Source organism: Platalea leucorodia (genome assembly GCF_965183815.1).
Source record: "Platalea leucorodia genome assembly, chromosome: 2".
NCBI lineage: Eukaryota > Metazoa > Chordata > Aves > Pelecaniformes > Threskiornithidae > Platalea > Platalea leucorodia.
The window spans coordinates 63,129,727-63,135,726 of record NC_138824.1 but is presented as its reverse complement, the minus strand read 5'-3'; positions in this window follow the sequence as shown (position 1 = coordinate 63,135,726).

Here is a 6,000-nt window from a genome sequence, read left to right as displayed (position 1 = left end):
TAGGTCTGCATGAATAATAGCACACTATTTACTTGATTTGTTTTTCATCTCTGAGAGAGATTTTTTGAACTGATCATGAGATCCTGGAATGTTTGTTGTTTATATTTATTTAATAACTACTTTCCACATTTGATAGTTTATTTAGAAATTGTATATTGTCAAAACATGTTTGCTCAGACAAGACACAGGATGTGGCTTTTCTTCCTGGCTTAGAAAGCCCTTCCAACTAATGCTTCTCTATATTTCCTATTTCATCATTCATTTCCTGTGAATGTTTGTGCTGGAAACTAAGTTAGTTAAAAATCTCTAGGAAGGGTGCATGAACTCATAGAAAGCAGTTATTTAAGAATTCCAGTTAATAATTGGCTTTGTTTTGATATATATGTTTGCTCAGGTATGGTGGAATATTGGCAAAAACAGTAAAGACGGGGTGATAATAGGAGAGAAAATAAGCCAGTAGGGTCCAATGCAGTGAATTAATCAGGCTACTTACTGGAACTGTAAACCAAAGTATTATTTCTATAAAATAAACAAATTGCTTATAAAAGTTATTTGGAAGTAAGCCAAAGAATCCAAAATCTTGTTCCAGATTTTTCAGGAAGTAAAAATAACCCTGGAATTTAGTTTTCCACCTCATCTTATGTCCTTATAAGTTCTCCCACTTGAAGCAGCCTTTCACTTCTTCTGTACTAATTGTGTATTCTCAGACCTTCATTTAAAACAAATAGTCTTTTCATTACGTGTTACTAGGTTTGAAAATTGAGGGCCCTTTGTGCATGTTTGTTAAATGATATTTGAAACAAACTCGTATTTCTGTTTTCCACAAGGAAAATCTCTCTCTCTCTCTCAAGGTAAGTTTGAAAATACAATTCCTCAGCAACAAAGCTGTTTAAATAAGTTCCTGTCACTGTGTTGTAGTTTACCTTTGGTTGCATTCAGTTGCACCAACTGGTTGTTGAACGAGTCAATAAACTGCACTACTGAAATGAGTTGGGTTACTATCATCATTTCACTAGTCCAGTTTGCAGAATAGCGATTGCATTGGCCCAGAGGGACAGAGCAATGAACCAAGGGAGGGGACAGGAAAAAGCACCTAGAGGAAGAAATGGTGGGATGATATTAAACTAGCATTGCCACCAGGGAAAGCTTCGCATGAAACCTTTTTTTTTTTTACTATTATTATTACTTTTAAGGTGCACTGTGGCATCCAGCACAGTTATTATGAAGATATTCCAATGGCAACTGTAGTCCCAATAAACACTACTTTCATCCCACTTCTTACTCATCACTTTTATCACTCACTTATACTATTACGTGATAAAAACATAATAATAAAAATATGTTGGTATTTCAGTGAACCATCTCTATTTTCTTAATATATTTTAGTAATCTTCAGTAGTAGTAATATTAATTTCCCAGATCTAACTTGTAACTTTCATAGCCACACACTTTGTCCAGGCTTGGAGAGCAAAAGACAAATGGATTTATAAAGAAAAAACCCCCGACATCATGGCAAACTTATTTATGGAATGATTGTTCTTCATACCTTTTTTCCTGTATTTTGCAGCTTTCTGAAAAATGTCCATCAGTAGTTTAAGCCTTGAGTCTGATACTCAGATGATACAAATCTGCAGATAAAATTACAATGGATGTATGCCAACAATGATTGCATAGAGGTGTAGGTCTTTGTAATATGATAGGGACTTCAGCACTGTATTTCTGATTAATCTTTCTAAATACATGTATTTTCTAGGAGAATAATAGGTTAAAAAGAAAGAGGCAGAAATACAGTTAGCTTATTTAAGGGGATGCAAAACATACAAGAAATTCAGGCTTCATACAGGCAGAGAAATTAGCTTTTTATAAATTAATGCAGATAGTTTTAATTAATATCAAAGCTCATACTCTGCCCACCTTGCCAGATTAGATTTAAGGGCAAACTTTGAGAAATACTTATCTGGGCAGATGTCTCACCAAGATATTTGTACAGAAATACATCCAAGAATTATGCAGTCCTTTCAAAAGTAATGTTGTTTAGTTTGTTTTGTAATTAAGAACATAATTGAAAATACAATTGTTTGCATTATTAATAAGGCCCAAAATGTCTGTGTGTTATCCATTCTGAATAACTCTTCCATGGTTAGAATGAGAACAGAGAGACTACTTAGGAAAATCTTATAGCTCCACTGAGGGAAACGATCTAGTAATAGAGCATCCAAGTTCATATCTACAACACCTTATTTCTCCTTTAAACTTTTTTGTTTCTGTATTAAAGTTGCATTGTACGTTTGCTTGTTGTAACATTAGAATAATGACAGAACCACTTTTTGCTGCATACAGAATGCTTGTGCCCCTCCTTGGTGCACAAGGATTGATTAATTTAGGAACTGAAGAACTACTAAGTTAGGAACATCTGAGGAATCTTAACTCCATATGAGAAAATCTACTGTGAATCCTAGGACAGTTTTTACATTCCTTTGCTTTGCCTGCTGCCTCCAATTAAGTATGTTTGGCCAATATATGCATAGCATCTATGGAAATATTTACACAAGACAAAGCTCCTTCATCAAACCCTCAAAGCAGAAGATGGGCAAATCTAGGTCCTCTGCTGTGGAGATAGCCTGGAATGGTTACATGTGTGAAAGTGAAGGAGATTCCTAAATTCACCTTAGATTTGTGCTTCTTGCTTTTCAATGGCTCAAAAGTTTTGTAATTCATGGTATCAATAACTACAGGTAGGTGAGTGGCATAAGCTGTGACATTTGCTCACGGTCAAGAGCAGATTACCTTTCCCATCTCTTCCCAAGAAGAGATGTCTGTATGTGCTTATGGTGAACATATATTTTTCATTCTTCATAATGCAAAATTACTAATAGATGCAGTTAATGCCTAAAAATAACTTTTCATTATGCTCTTGTTTGCATTGGTGCTTCATGAAAAAAAGTTGTGCATGTACAATTTTGGACATTAAACAAATGCTGCATAGGAGCAGCATTCTCAAATATATCTGTGAAACTAAAAGCTTTAGTTTTCATATCCAAAATTCTTTTGGCTCTGGAGAGCTGAACTTCTATGATCTGAGTTGCCCTGAAAGAGCCTTTCCCTTTTTTTCTTGGCAAGTAGGAGAAAAGTCTTCATTGGGCTAAAATTATCTACTATAAAATAACTCCTGCTTCCCCCAAGAATCACTAGTGTATATGCTTCTACTGTTACAGCACCTAAAGACAAAGAAAGTTGCCTAGGAAATATGACAAAGCCTCTAAACTGAAGTTATGTAAAGTACATAGACTGGTTTTGTGCCTCGGTGGAATACCACAAACATTTCAGTCACCTACATACTGTCTAAACATCTGCTTAACTTTAACATCTGATTAACTTTTTTGAAATGCCTAATATTAAAAACATGCCATAGTTTTTGGAGTACTCATTTATTCAGCTGTAGCTTTATCATCCGAAGGGTAGATAAATTGCAAATAAGAAATCAAGTTTCTGCCAGAAGGCTACCAAAAATTATGAAATTTTCAAGTCCTAACTCCACATTTCTGGATGGATTTTCTCCATCAAGAACTTTAAGTTCTCTATCATTGTATATATAAAGCAAAATAAATTCTCCACTATTCTTGTCCTTTCTTTGTGCCAGTTCTTAACCTAGCTATGTAGGTTTTGCTTTTAAAATACCTTAAGACAGGAGCCTATTCACTCTAGTAGTAAATTTAAAACCTAAAGGCCAAAGCATTATTTAATTTGGTCTGCCCTGACACCTTTTATGAGCAACACAAGTTTCACTGTTTTGAACCCTCAAATCTGTCCTGTTTATTCAAGCTGGTCACTGCAGAAAGTTCAGACTGAGAAAAAAGAGCACAGCTTTCACAGCAGTTGATAAATAAGGAAGCCAGAAACGTTTTTTTTAATTAAAAAACAGGAAAAAAGAAAAACAATAGTTTTCCATTTCAAAAGGGTGTCTCCAAGTTTCAGTAATGTCAGTATGAATTAAGAGCTTCCCACTGGTTACTCCTTAACTATGTCTTTACTGCCATAACACTTTCGGCCTTCCTGATCCTGTATGTCTATTAACCACCTATTACATCTTCTTGTGATTTTAACTGATATGCCCTGTACATCGGAGACTCTGGAGAGTAGTCCTAAACCTTGCTTTAGGTGAGAAACTAAACCAGCTCCCTCCTGAGGCTCAGTGGATGGAGGAGAGAGAAAGAGTTTCTTCTGTGGGTGATGCAAAGAAGGGGCCTAATTAAAACTGTTCCCTACAAAGGAGCCTATCTCTCTATACTGACTAAGGAAGGAGTTCAGAGAGATTAACCAGCTTACTTTAGCGAATTCCCTCTCTGTCAGCGTTGTTAGGTATCTAAAGTACAGTGGTGACTCCCCCTTTGTTCTCCATTCTTCCTTCTGTACTAAAAGGAATTCTGGCCTGTAATTCAGGCTTTCAAGGAGTTCTCTCTTACAAGCAATTATAAGAAAAGTAAAAAAAAGTAATGACAGTTAAATTGCACTAATTTTTTTTAGAGAAATACCAGCAAGAAGCTGAAGATCATTGCCCTTCTGAAGTGTTTAATCTCTTACTGTTTCATGAAGCCCATGTGCAGCAGAGTCGGCCAACACCATATGAAATGATGGTCTGTGAACTCTGAGAGCACGCAGTCACCTCAGCAACACACAGTGCACTTCCGATGGCCCTGGGCCAGCCGTACTTGCGGCTTCAAGCAAATTATAGCCATAATCAAAGCACTCAGAGGCAGAGTCTGTCTGCCTACCCCTAGCAAGACTCTGAATGTGCTAGGTAACGGGCTGGAAGCTGTATTTGCTCTGGTGCTGTCGGAGGAAGTGAGTATTACACAGCCACAGCTGGCCATCAGGAGCTGTCTCTAGAAGCAAAAAGGAGAACAAGATGAAAGGAAAGAGAAGAAAAATGAACTTCAACAGAATGTAAGAGTTAAATTTAAGACCCAGTGAAGCTAATTAGGAGACTAAAGTACCCAGTATAATTACATTTCCTTTCTCTGTCTCCCCCCGCAAGAAAAAAGCATGAAAATACAGCTCTGCTTTCCCAGCAATGTAATGTAATGAAAATGTAATATATCACCAAATATCAAGTAATGTATTTTACTGGAAAATTAGAAAAGCAATACTGTTCATTTACTCTAAGATTGAGAATGATCTGAGCGAGATCCCTTTTGCAGAAAATCTTTATTTGTTTGTTCACAAAGGCGTGTATGCCCCTTAGAAAGGGAGAGCAACCTGATTCGAAACAATAACAAATATTCAGTCCTTAGGAGCTAAATGAGATAAGAAATAACAAGGTATGCTGATCTATATAGCAGCCCATCAAGAGGTGAATTCATTATTTTTATTATTTAAAACAGCACTTCGTAGACATTAGCTAATTCTCCCAGCCTCCCCTGTTTATAAATAGAGATGCTGAGGAAGAGGGAATGAATGCTTTGCCAGAACCATGCCCCATCTAAAGAGTGGAAACAGAATAAAATCACAGGAGCTCTTTACTTGCAGCTTGCACTCAGTCTTCTGAATCTCTCTCAGTGCACATGGAACCGAAGCCAAAGTGTTTAGAGAGTTACTGGTGGTGTCGCAGACAAAAGGAGACATTTGCCTTCAGGTCAGACACATTAAATTGATTGTGGGACCACTCCAAGAAGACCACAAGAGCTTGAGTCATCCTACAACTTGAGTCACATGCCTTCTTCACAGGAATACCCTGGAAGGCAGCGGAGGCAGAGAGCAAAAAACCTCACCCTCTCTCGCCCTCGCTGGCAGATGGCATTGCAGCCACTTGGCAGAGGGCAAGATATTACAGCTTGGCAGAAAAAGATACATCAAAACATAAGGAGTGTCAATATATGGATCATTCATGTCTGCTTTTCTAGTAAACGACAGAATAAAGTTAGTATGAAAGGAAATTTTAAAATGTCTCAAATATGTATTTCCACATTTGTTTACAGCTTTTTCTTCGAGAAGAATCTTTTG